The 13,876-nt window shown below is 36.4% G+C and overlaps 1 pseudogene; it reads right to left on the minus strand.

Annotated features, from left to right (window-relative positions):
* Positions 1-1,534: 1,534 nt before the first annotated feature.
* LOC147830459 (U2 spliceosomal RNA) lies at positions 1,535-1,695 on the minus strand (annotated as a pseudogene).
* Between the last annotated feature and the right edge of the window lie 12,181 nt (positions 1,696-13,876).

Below are 13,876 nucleotides of genomic sequence, written 5' to 3' on the forward strand. Positions count from 1 at the left end.
ATTAAGAGAAGATGTTTCTCTTCCACTGATTCCAATTCTTTCTTATGTTTTAAGGATACCATGTAAAAGTACTGACCCTTATCAGATTCTAGTCATCTTTGGGCACCTCATATAGCCTGGTAGGGCAGGCGATGGACTATGCTTCACATTTATCCTCATCATACCCTGGAGATGAGACCCTAGAGAATTCAACATAGATGCTTCAGGAAGAGGAAAGGAGAAGCAAGTATGTGAACATCTTCCCTCTCCATGAAGGTATCCATGTGTGCTTTCCAAAATACTAAAGGGAGAATCAAGTTCATTATTTTGGCTGGGGCTTTGTCATATGACCAAAAATCCCCTTATTAACTGAATTAAATGATAAAGAGTAGACTATCTCATGTATGAAGTACATAAGCAAGTGATTTCACATGAATTTTTTAGAGAGCATTTCTATTTTCCTGCTCTGCTAAGCTCAGTATATAGATCTTGTCCTCAGACTAATTTATCTCATGGTCATAACATGGCTGCAGCAGCTCCATATGTTCATATTCTTACAGCAACGTACAAGGTGGAGAAAGAAACCTGCTTTTAAGCCTGAGGAAACCCTTTCTCATAAGTCCCTCAGCAAATTCTCTTTATGTTTCATTTGCTAGATTTATATCATATATACATGATTGAATCGATCACCAGTGAAGGGAATAGGAGCACTGCTACTGACACATTAACCAAAACATCATTCTGAGTCACAAAGAAAAAGAGTAGCTATCTGAACAAAATAAGGGGCTTTGCTAATAAGAAGAGAGTAGGAAGTGAGAAAATGCCTTGAAATTAAAATGAACTCCTAATAGTGTAAAACACTTGAAATACTCTAAAGGGTAGCAGAACAGCATTAAATGATTTTAAAAGGAAGATCAAGAATCATGCCACTCTAATTTTATTTTTCTGATTTCATTCTAGTGTTTGGCCTTTTGTGGACAATAATTTCAAATAGTTGAAATCTTTTTTTGTAGTTTCACCTTACCATGTAAAACAATTGTGAACAATCTTTGTACACATTACATTATTGATATAATCTGTGATGACTCAATTCTCTTTGAATTTGATGTAACATTGTAATCAGCATTAATCATTTGAAACTTACTATTGTTAATATATTGCAATAAGCTTTTAAAGGGAATATTTGTACAAAATCACATCAAGTATGGTTGTGTTACCATTGCATTAGGAAAAGCAATGGCAAGTAGGTGAAAAACTTGGGATTGGGGACTGGAATTTTGTATTAACTCTCCTACATTCTTTTTTTTTTTGTACCGGGGATTGAACTCTGGTCCTTGAGCTTGCGAGCCAGGCGGTGGAACCACTGAGTTAAATCCCCGGCCCGACTCTCCTATGTTCTTGCTGTGTATACTTTGACTGGTTTATCAGTCTTCAGGGCTTCAGTTTCCTTACTTGGACAAGATGAAGTTGAAAGAAATAAATTCTATGATTATTTCCAGCTCCAGCTATCCCCAATTTTTTATGAATTCTAAGGTCTTTTGAAAAGCATCGGTGCTTGGGTTTTAAGTGTGGATACTGACTTAATAAATGCATAGAGATTAAAAACTGGTGGCCACATTATGCCGTAAAAAACTTGTGTTTAGCCAGCACATTTTTATGCAAAGCAAATGCAAAGTACTTTTACACTTGATCTTAGCCAAAAGGCCGAGAAGCGATAAAGTACTTTTTAGATAGAGGATGTGCTATCCATTTTGTCTAGTTTTGTCCACTCACTGTTATTTTACACAAGGATGCTCCATACCTTTATTGCACCTGTCTCACCCCAGAAGTGCTTTGGTTTGCAAACCCTGGAAGAAAGTGACTGTGCTGATTGAATGGATCACCCACCTGAAAAGGGTACCTGGGTTTCCATGGAAGTCTTCCTTCAGAGTATTGTTGAAAGGCAGCCTTGTTTGTTCCCAAGATCCAGTGATGGTTTCCATGTAATGCACATAAACACCTTGTCAGGCACCAGAGACAGGTTGGAGAGGATGATTGATGGGAGTGGGCTTGTGAAATCACACCTGCTGTCACAGCAGATGGGGAAAAAAGCCGGAGTAACCTGTGGAATTGCTGATCCTTTTTGAAAATTCACTCATAGAAACATAATTTTAGCTCTTTTGTATACTTTGGAAATAGCCATTATCACAAACCAAACTCTAGGGGAGTAACTACTATATGAGTTTTCAGCAGTATAAAATTTTAATAAAATAGCAAGAAGCCTTCACCAACTGGGTGAACTGGTGTTTGAGTATTGGGGTGGTGAAGCAACTTTTTCTTTGCCAAGCAGAAAAAAATGTCACTCAAGCTGCAATTCCTGGCTGGCTGCCCACTGGGCATCTAAGTCTGTCCTCAGTGAATGCTGTCCCAAGCTATCCACAGCTATTGCCTTTGGGGGACAGAATGTATCCTTGAGAGGAAAAGGGATGAAATAGATTTGTACAGAGCAATCCAATGAATTGGCAATGGAGAATGTGGGACTTTTACACCAGCAGGAAATCTATGTGGGACTGAGGAAGTGTTCTGAGGTCTCAATTTTGAGCTCATTTTATTGTTAGCTCTGTCCTGCAGAGCTTAGTAACACTATCCTAATTTTTCCTAGTGTGTAATTGAAAATTTATTTAAAAACTGGTTATTGAGTTTCCACTATGTTCACTCCATTACTTTATGGACGGTACAAAGGAGTGTGTTTCAGTGGTAGAACATGTATATGTGCTAAACTAAGAAGCAAAGGGACAATTTGACAGGGCTAGGCATCAAGCTATGGGGAACAGGCCACAAGGAAGGATATGATCAAGTCCAAAGGAACCTTCAGACAGTAAGAGCTGCGTGTGCTGATGAGAGAAAGGCATATCATCTGAGTGGAAAAAGACTTTCAGAGAAGGTGGGCATTGATTTGGGCCTCACAGTGCTTGGGAGTTGGGTTCAAACTAGAGAAAAACAGTAAGGGAGAATAGTTTCACCTACCAGAGTTCAAATTCTTAGGTAGTTCTATCAATCAATCATTTATTGATTCATTTGTTAATTTGTTTGAAAAATACTTTTATAGGATTGTTCTATACCAGGCCTGTCTTAGGTTTAAGGAATACAGTGGGTAGTTTGTAGTCCTGATCCTGGTTCAGGAGGTGGAGAATAAAACCAGCTAACAAGGGAGTCTCTAGTAAGGGTGAGCATTATGCAGAGAGGTAGAATTGGGTGATGTGACAGTGAATGGATGACTATGGTGTTTTCTTTGTTTCTCTGGATGATGGCTAAGCTCAGATCTGAATGACAAGAAGCAGCCAGCCATGCAGAGGTCAGAGTGGCAGAGCATTCCCAGGAGAGGGAACAGCTGGTACAGAGGCCCCGAGATGGGAACAGGATTGGCACATTTGAGAAGGCCAGTGTGGCCCTGGTGTCGTGGATGACAGGAGTGGAATAGGTGAGGCAAGAGAGAGAATGTGCCAGATGGTGAAGGAGTTTGGATTTTATTCTGTGAGATGGAAGCCTTTTGAAGGTTTAAGCAGAGAAAGGATATATTTGATAGGCAGATTCCTCTGCCTGCTGTAGAAGAGTGGACCTCAGAAGGAAAAAGAGAGAAAGCAAGGACAGTGAAGAGGCTATTGTGGAAATCCAGAAGCAAGTTGGTTCCTTGGCCTCCAGTGGTGTTACTAGAGATGGAGGAGAAAATGCTTTTGGGTTCTATTTTTCACATAGAGTTGACAGTACTTATGGATGGATTGGCTGTGAACAGGAGGGAAAGGGAGTTGCCAGAATAGTGACAGAATTGGACTCATTTATTAAGAACATGCTGGTTTCTCTGGAATGCTTAAGGAAGTTCTATGGAGAATGGAGCTTTGCCAATAAAAGTACTCATGTTGTGGAAATAAGTGGAGATCAACCAAATGAGTAATGCAAAGGATATTTATTCTGATCTTGCTAGAGCAAGGGAGTCAGCTACTACCACTTGTGTTTTGGTAGATACTCAAAGGCAGACAGAAGGGGAAAGCTGTGTAGAAGAAAACAGAGAAGGCTTTAGGTGTGTCAGGGTTAGAGGCTGGGAAAGCTGTAGGTGGGCTAACTAGAATTGCACTGTACAATTGGTTATGTATATTTTGTATATTTTGTATATTTTGTTTTCGGTAATTGGTCCTAAGTTGGAAATAAGAACAAAATGCAGGAAAGCAGTCATTATTAATGAAGTCTTGGTCATTTGGAGCTAATTGTTATTATAGGTTATTGTTTAGCTTTCTGGGATGCCATGAAAGATAACAATCTGTTCAAGCTCAGCCTGGGAAATTAGTGAAACTGTCTAAAAATTTAAAAATTAGCTGGATGTGGTGGTGCATGCCTGTAATCCCTCTAAGAGGCTGAAGCAGGAAGATGCAAGTTCAACCCCAGCCTGAGCAATTTAGCAATTTAGTGAATCCCTGCCTGAGAAAAAAAATTATGCACTATACACATGTACCAATATATTTTTTTTAATTTAAAAAAATTTAAAGGGCTGGAGATGTAGCTCAGTGGAGCAGCTCTGGGTTCAACCCCCAGTGCTGCCAATTAATCAATCAATCAATAACTAGGGATAAGTCTCAGTGTGAAGGTCCTGGCTTTAATCCCTAGCACCCCCACCACACGTATATGCACACAAAAATGATAGCTATTTGGATCCCTGCAAGTCTGACTTATAGCAGGATGGTTACCTTTTTATTATAGATAAGGGATTGGTTTTCTGGAAAGATTGTTAGAGGTTGTGGGCCAAAATTCTATTTTTATATGTTGTCCATTTGTATCTTGAGTCTCTCCATGTCTTGTTTTGTTTTTACTTCTGAAATAGGTCATACATTTCTATATGTTTCTTTCTCCAAATTCTTACAAAACCATTTCTTTTCACCTCTTCATTATTCCCTGTCCTTGTCTCTGCTCGAGCCTCAGTTTTCCATTATGACATTTTCCTTCAAGGGGTCATAAAGTCCTTGCCTCTCCTAGATGACTATTTTATAGCAAAGCAAGTATTAACTGAGCTTCCAATCCTAGGACCTAAGGCTTTTCTAATGACGTATCGTGTCCACCTAACCCAGTTGCCAACAGAACATTTCAGGGTTCAAACTGCAGTTTACCAAATGGTGCCAATAAGAAAACTTTGCTACTGGCCAGAGATGAGATAAATACAAAAACGAAATTAAGCATTCAGAACATTTGTAGCCCTTTGACAAAATAATTTCATATCTGTTGAACTTAAAGTTTTAGATTTATATGCTCCTGCCTTCCTCCCTATTTTATCATTCCTGTATGTAGACTGGATTAAAATAATACTTCAACTTTCATAGCATATAGTTTAAGAAGTACTGTGCTAGTTTCCTTACAGTAGCCAACTCTAGAACAACTGGAATGAGAAGAAGCAGAGAAGAATTAATGCTTACACTTGGGTCAGACCTTTGCTGACCTGACTGAAGAAGGCTACTTTTCCAGCATGGGAGACTCCTCCTCACCTCCCAGAGAGGTCCCGGAGCCAAATGGGGCTTCTGTTTCACCAGAGCTGATGCGTATCTCTCTTGCATATGAGGGTCTCTTTTGATTAGAAGGTGGAGGATGGAAGGGACAAAGAGAAGTACACCCAAAAAGAGCTTTTCTACAGATATTCTCATGTCCCTTCCTGGTTTACGTGCACCTAGTAATGGGAACTGAATTCCTTCATACACTAAAGTCCAGAAGAGGAAATCTTAAAAAAAAGTATCTTAAATTTTGTCTATTGATTTCCTTGAGTATAGATTATCAGATTGTTCCATCTCGTTTCCCTTTGGGGTTGCTGTAGGTGATCTGGAAGTCTGTTTTTGAGGCTTATTTATGTGTCTTCTCATTTCCATGGGGGGGGCGGGGTTAATGCTGGCACCCACGTGGCTCACCTCCTCTGCCCTGGGAGTGGCGGAATGGCAGCCCGGGAGCCTCCTCCTGGGTGCTGGCCCTTGAGTATAGATTAATGCACATGTATAGTTTGAAAATATATAATATATGAAATATAATTTCTGTTAGCATTATTATGGAGTTCACTGTGTAGATATAACAAATTTTCTTGTTTCCTTGTTCCTTTGTCACTATACAGTATATTCAGGAATCTTCTGGTCAGATCTAGTTTAAAATATTCCATCCTATAAATAAATTCACATTTTTATTCAATTGTGCACTCTTATTTTTTATGCATAAAATATGGCCAAAGTGTCAACCAACTTCTGCTCACCTCAGGAACTGAGATAGCATGCCAGGACAGTAGCTGAAAAGACACAGCAAATGCATTTTTTGTGTACCTCTAGGCCACTGTTTCTTTCTTCTATTTCCATCCAACTGGTCATTTTCCTGTTTACTTGAATTTCAGAGGACATACCCTAGCAAGACTTTCTGAATCCCAAACCTATTATACTCTCTGTCCCTGGCATCTCTAAGGATATGTTGGGAACACCAGCCTTTCTCACAAAACCATGCTACATTCTCTCACACCTTCATAAGATTTCCATGTGATGAACGTGGACTTCCTACCTGCCCTTCTTTCTTACTTTGAAGGCCAGTATGCTCTCTTGTCTTACAACTGTCGCTTCCTACCATTGCTTTCTGCCACAGGAAAGACTGATGTTTTCTTGGAGCACATTGCAAAGATTTTTTTCCTTTTGAAATCACTTAAATAAAACAAAGTCTCTTTTCACGTTCAAGTCATTCATCACTAACATTCAGAGCAAATTCTGCTTCTCCTAGTCATTGACAGTGAAGGAGGAACAACTTTCTCAACACCTAGAGGAAGCTTGTCTACTCTCAATTCTTAAGAAATTCCCCCAGGCAGGTATCTCCAATCAGCTCTAATCTACTCATCAGTGATTTTCTTTGAAAAGGAACCACTTGAGGCTGAGCTAGCGGCTTGTCAAGTGCTTTCGGCCTTGTGGGGAACAGGGAGGAATAGAATAAAGGTGGGTGAGCAAGGGGGGCTGTGGGGGAGTTTATAAGTCTGCTACTAAATACCAGTGAAACCCTTTGTGGAGATAAAGTACCTGAATTGCAAGAGGGAGAATGTTATTTCCTGTAAGTTGTTTTTGTTTTATTTTTATCTCATTTGCAGTAAGTGGAAAATGTATTAAAAACTTTCATAAAATGAACACTCGGGGAGTTTATCCCTGGCCTAATTAAGGGATGCCAAACTGACACTGATCCACCACCATGACCAAGGATGCTGACACACCCCAGTAAAAGTGTGAATGTCAAAACAGGAAAATGTTAAACATCTGCAATCACATAGTCAATGAAATGTATACAACTTTGAAAATATTTCAAATTATTCACATCTTAGCAAAGGAACTAAATTCCATAGCAGTCTTTACTACTTAGTAGTAACAGAGACCAGCAAATAGAGACCATAAGACATAAATTGACATTTTAAAAGTATTGGTATTGTGGTTGAAAGTCTAGATAGTTTTCAGAGTTGAAGTTAACTAAAAAATAAGGAGGTCTAGCTAGTATATTGCAATGTCGGATAGTGTAATTAGGATTCAAGAGGGTTAAATGGAAAGCATTTATATTTATAACACTATAAGAGAGTTTAAAATTATAAATTATTTTATTGGCATATTAAAGATCAATTTACATATGTACAAGCTGAGGCGATTTGGCTGGGTGATACTTATGGGACTAAGACTTTGGAGAGAATGATTGGATCAGAAGCTTGAAGATTTAGCAGTCTGATTAAAATAAAGGAAACATCCACAGAACTTCAAAGCAGTGCAACTTTTGGTTATATAAATAAAAGCATATGAAACCAGATAGAAATATTTGCTTAGTACTCTAGATTGTTCTGGTAACCTTTGTAATGGTGCATGGTAGGAGCACATTTTGAGAAGGAGGGCTACATAGGTGGAGGGACTGGTGTCCATACATAGGACCAGTGCAGTGACTATCGTGACTATCATGCTAACTATGCCCTATGATCATCCCTAGAGATTTTTAAAAATCTGCACAAACAATAAGCTGTACATATTTAAAGTATGTAATTAGATTGTTTTGATGTAAATTGACAGACTTGAAAACTTCACTACAATCAATACAGTGAACATATTCATCATCTCCTATTATGGGTTAGATCAATGACGTCAAACTTTTCAGAGATGAGTGCCCAAGCTGCAGTCTAAAACCCACTTATTTATTGCCAGGTGCCAACACTGCAATTAAATCTGAATACTGTGGTTTTAGTGTAGAAAAAACAACTCATACATTAACATCTTTTGTCTTAAAAGAAAAATAAACACACATGAACCATAGGTTCTCCACCACTGGTTTAGATCTGAGACATTCCCCCCAAAGTCTTATGTGTGTGGAAGGTGATTAGGATCACGGGGTGCTATACTCACCAGTGGACTTATCCATCCATGAATTCATTAGCTAATTGTGCTTTTGGGAGGTGGGGCCTGGTTGGATGTGGGGTGTCACTGGGGTTTCCTCCTCCTTTCTCTCTCTACCTCCTGGCTGCCCCACCCTTTTGCCATTTCATGTCTGCCTTGGAGCCAAACTTTGGACTAAACTGACTGGAAACTGTGAGCCAAATAAACCTCTGCTTTAACTCATATGTGTTGAGCATTTTGTCCCAGCTATGGGGAAGTGACTGAGACATTGCCCAGAGTTTCCTTGTACCCATTGGTAATCCCTTCTCATTACTCCTTTTATATCTCCTTCCCATCTCTAGGTAACCACTTACCTGCTTTCTGTTGCTCTAAATTAGTTTGTACTGTTAAGCATTTAATTTAATATAATTATATATTCTTTTTTTGGCTTTCACTCAGTCTAGTTATTTTATATTCATTCATGTTGTTTGTATGTATCAATTCTTTTAAATTGCTAAGTAATAGCTCATTATTTATCCATTTCTAGTTTTGCTTATTACAAATAAAGCAGGTATGAACATATATACACAAGTTAACATGCTTTCATTCTTTATGGCTGAATAATACTACTTTGTATACATAAATCATATTTTATTTATCCATTCATCTGTTGACAGGCAACAAGGCTGATTCCATGTTTGGGCTATTGTGAATAGTGTGGCAATAAACATGGGTATGCAGGTATCATTTCTGTAGGCTGACTTCCTTTCCTTTGGGTAAACACCCAGGAGAGGTACAGCTGCTTCATATAATAGTTCTTAATAGTGTCTTTTAAAGAGCAAAAGTTTTTTAAATCAGTGTAAGAAGCATGTTATTTTTTGTTTTTATTTTTATTAGTAATGCATAATATAGTACATAATATTACATTCCTTGTGTGGTGTTGTTACATGTATGTAACACATCTTAATTCTTTTTTCATTCCCTTTACCTTCCCTCCCTTGGTCCTTCCCATTTGAAAAAGATGATTTCCTTCCCATTTGAGAAAGATCTCCCTACTTTTTATTTTGTATCAATACTTCATTTTTAATGGATTGTTTTAATGGTGTCTTATATTAGAAACCTGTGTCTAACCCACAGTCACAGATTTTCTTTTATGTTTATTTCTATAAGTTTCATATTGCTAGATTCTGTACTCATGTCTATGGCTCATTTTGAGTTAATTTTTGTTTACGGCACAAGATATGAATTTGAAGTTCATATTTTTGCCCAAGGATATCCACACTTCCTGTCAACCTTCATCTAAAAAGCTATCTTTCACCGTTGAACTGGCTTTACAACTTTGTCAAAATGTGTGTGTGTGTGTGTGTGTGTGTGTGTGTATTTCTTTATTTGTCTAACTTGGTCCCAGTAGAAAACAGTCTTGATTACTGTGCTATATAAGTCTTGAAATCGGATAGTGTCAGATTCTTTAACTTTGCTCTTCCTTTTCAAACTTGAATGGGTATTACAGATCCTTTGTTTTTCCATATGAACTTTAAGATCAGCTCCAAAATTCCACAGAAATTTTGATTTGGATTGCACTTATTCTACAGAGAGACTCAGTTTTTTATGGTCTGTCTTGTAAGTCAATATTGAAGCTTTCAACACCTGAACAAAGGTATTGCTATTTATATATTTAGGTCTTTCTTAGTTTTTCTTAGCATGTTTTAGTGTAAAGGTGTTATGGCTTGTATCTAAGTGTCTCCCTAAAGCCACATGTGATCATAAGTGGGGCTTTACAGAGGTGGCTGGATCTAGGGTGTGTGGTGCTGGGATTAAGGGTATGTGATTACTAAATTAATCCACTGATTGGTTTAGCATAGTTCTGGGTGTGGATAATAGAAAGACCCAACCTGGCTGTGGGTGGCACCACCCAAAAGGCAGGTAGCCTGGAAGGGATAAAAGGGAGAGGCAGGCTACTTCTGCTGCAGCTTGCTGCTCACTGTTCACTGCTCACTGTCTTCTGGTGCCCTGCTATGCCATAAGCTTTTTCTCCTCTGTGATGTCCCACTGCCATGCTGTCCTGTCTTGGAGCCAGCTGACGATGGACCAAAACTGCTACAAACTGTGAGCTAAATAAACCTTTCCTCCTTTAACTTGTAGGTGTTGGGTATGTTGTCCCAGCAATGAGGAAAGTAACTAAAACAACAGGTATTTCACTACTTTTGTCAGATATATCTCTAAGTATTCATATTCTTAATGCTGTTACTAATGTTACTGGTTTATAATTTCAATTTCCAATTGTTTGATGCTAGTATATAGAAATACAATTGCTTCTGATCTTGTATCCTGGTTTCTTCCTCAATTCACTTATTAGTTCTATGTTTTTCGTAATTGTTTCAATATACAGATGATCATATCACCTGAAAATGACAGGTTTTTTTTTTTTGTACCGGGGATCGAACTCAGGTCCTTGCACTTGCGTAGCAGATGGCGAAACCACTGAGCTAAATCTCCAGCCAATGACAGTTTTATTTTCTTCCGATCTAGCTGACATTTTTTCTCTTAAGAGATAAATATACTTATTTATTTGTAATATTATATACAATAGGTTGTAGTATTATAAACAATAAATACTATAATATTATATACAATAAAGATAGAATCTAATTTTAAAAGCTTTTATTGTTTCATTTTTGATACACTATGCTTTTATTTTTATGTCAAGCTCATTAATCTGTTTTCCTGTGATGTCTAATGTGTTGTTAATTCCATCTAACAAATTTTCATCTTTCACATCATGGTTTTCATGTCTCAAAATTCCATTTTTTCTTTTGCATGATTCTACTTAGCTTTTTTAATGTAAAGAATATAGTTGTAATAATGATCTCAGTGTCTTTGTCAATTTTAATAACTGTGTCAGTCCTAGGTCAGTTTTGATTGATTTTTCCCTTCTTTATGGGAAGTTAATTAAAAAACCCAAAATGAGATAAAAAGAAATCCTAGCCAGGTATGGTGGCACATGCCCAAATTCCCAGCACTGAGGAAGGCTGAGGCAAGAGGATTGCAATTTGTCCTACTGGGGCAATTTAGTGAAACTCTGTTTCAACTAGATTTTTCTAATGGGAGGAAAATCAAGAGATAGAGGAAAGGGGGAGGAAGGAGAGGAGAAGGGGATGAAAAAAAGAATTAGGAGGTGTTATGTACATGTATCAACGCCCCACAAGGAATGTAAATATATGTACTACAAACACGTGCTAATAAAAATAAATAAATAAAACAAATTTTAGAGAAGGACTGAAAATGTAGTTCAGTGGTAGAGCATCCCTGGGTTTGATATCCAGTATAAGAAGAGGAAAAGAAAGAGCAATTGATTTGAGCAATTGATGGAAATAAACAAGCAGTTCTTTCTGAAATAATGAAGCAAATTTTTTTTGATACCTCAGCAAGATAAACAGCACCAAGTAATGTTTTCCATTCATGCATACTTTCTGTAGGTCTGTTGTAATTACTAGATTTAATCATATTCCTCTAATGTATTTAGCTTCATTTTCTCCCTTGTATTTTTAATAGATTATTTTCCTTTTATACCTATCTGAAATTTCAAACTTTGTACTTAAACATTTTTTGTTGTTGTAGTTTTATCACTATAGTGGTATACTCAGATGGTTGAAGACAGTTGATGAGGTATTACTTCATGGAAACTTAAGCTCATTAAGAAGCACATATAATCACTTAAACCTCTTAATGTTTTTTAAAAATATTTTTTAGATCTTCAAAGAAAAATTGAGAGTTGGAGTAGTTCTTGTTTTAAAGAAATAATCTCCTGACGCTCAGTGATGCCTATAAGTTCCTTTTAGTTTGTTTCCTGTCAGATGAAATTAAAATTATATCTTACAGCTTCCCTTAAAAAGAAAAAAGAAAGATATATTGATGGTCTCTGTATTGGGTGAGAAATGTATCATTCATTTACTTCCTATATCCTCTCCCAGGACTCAGATTTCATTAATTTAAAAAAACCTGAGATTTATATACATATTATTTTTTGTTATTACCTTTTATATTATTTATCATTTTTCTGGCTAAAGAATGACATTTGGTATTACTACTACCTTTAAAAACAATGAATGCAAATATTTTTATTATATAGTACTGCAAGTAGTTTTTCCTGTGAATCCGACAATGAGATGCATTTCAGTGCAGCTGTTCCTCTCCCCAATTCTGCTTTGGGGGAACCTTAGTCTCAGATAAGATTTCCGAGGTCTGCCCACTTATACTGCTCCTAAGAAAATTTGCCCCCACCGAATGTCACTGCTCTGTTTCCTCTAATTACAGTGTTTTCAATTTTATCCTTTCATTTTCTATAACAGTCAATCTGTTATTCATTTACTAATGGCTGTTTTTAATTTTCACAATAATGATTTGCTTATTGTAATTCTCTATGAAAGTTTTCCTTCTTTTTATTGTTTTTTCTTTATTATTATTGGTTTTAATTTCATAAAGGCAATATTCTTTATTGAGAATAACAAAAGAAATAAGAACATTTTGGGGAGAATTTCTCCAAAAAAGAATGTTTTTTTGTATTAAATTGATACCAAGATTTGAGATTATTTCCATTTTTAAAAATCCATTTTAACTCATTAACTGGTTTTTGAGCAATCTCTTTGATTTGAATTTTAGTGATTACTATAAGGTTTATGATATATACATCTATAACTTTTTATTTTGTACTTAATCTTGTCTGGTTTCACATGAAATGCATACTAACTATATAAGTGCATTTATTCCCAGCCCTTTTCTTTATGTTATAGTTGCTATATTTATTACCTTTGTGTACGTTATGAAACCTAACAAAGTAGTGGAATTGTTTTTGCTTTAAGCAATTTTATGTATTCTAAATAAATTAAGAGGAATGAATAATAATATATATTTACCATTTCTGATGCTCTTAGTTTTTTCATGAAGACTTGGTTGTTAATTGGTTTAATTTTCCTCTTGCTATAAGAACTTCCTTTTAATTTCTTACACTGCATATCTGTGGACAATAAATTCATTTAATTAAAAATTTTCCTCTTTCTTAGAGGATGTCTTCTGGATATGGAATTCTGGGTTAATTTTTTCTTTTAAGACTTTAAAGTAATTCTCTCCTCATCTTTGGTGTATAATGGTTGGACTATGATACTGCTAGGCATAGCTTTGTCTTTATTCTGCCTATGGTTAAATAGCCTAAGGTTGAATCAATAAATGTGTATTTTTAATCAAAACTGGGAAAGTTTTGGTCATTATTTTAAAATATTTATGTCTTGATTTTTGTACTTCTTTAAAAACTCCAATTATATGTATGTTAAATAGTTGATATTGTCCCATGGATCTCTAAAGCTCTGTTTATTTTTCCAGTTCTTTTAGTCTTATTTCTTCATATTGGATAATTTTTATTAGCCTGTCTTCAAGGTAATGAATGCATTCTTTAATTTGTCACCTTAATTCTGTTAATTTCATGTACTAAATTTTTTAGATGTTTAATTTTCAGTTATTGAATTTATACT

This window comes from Heterocephalus glaber, unplaced genomic scaffold (assembly GCF_053883595.1).
Source record: "Heterocephalus glaber isolate CG9 unplaced genomic scaffold, H.glaber_assembly_v1.0 deba00000122, whole genome shotgun sequence".
NCBI classification, from domain to species: Eukaryota; Metazoa; Chordata; class Mammalia; order Rodentia; family Bathyergidae; genus Heterocephalus; species Heterocephalus glaber.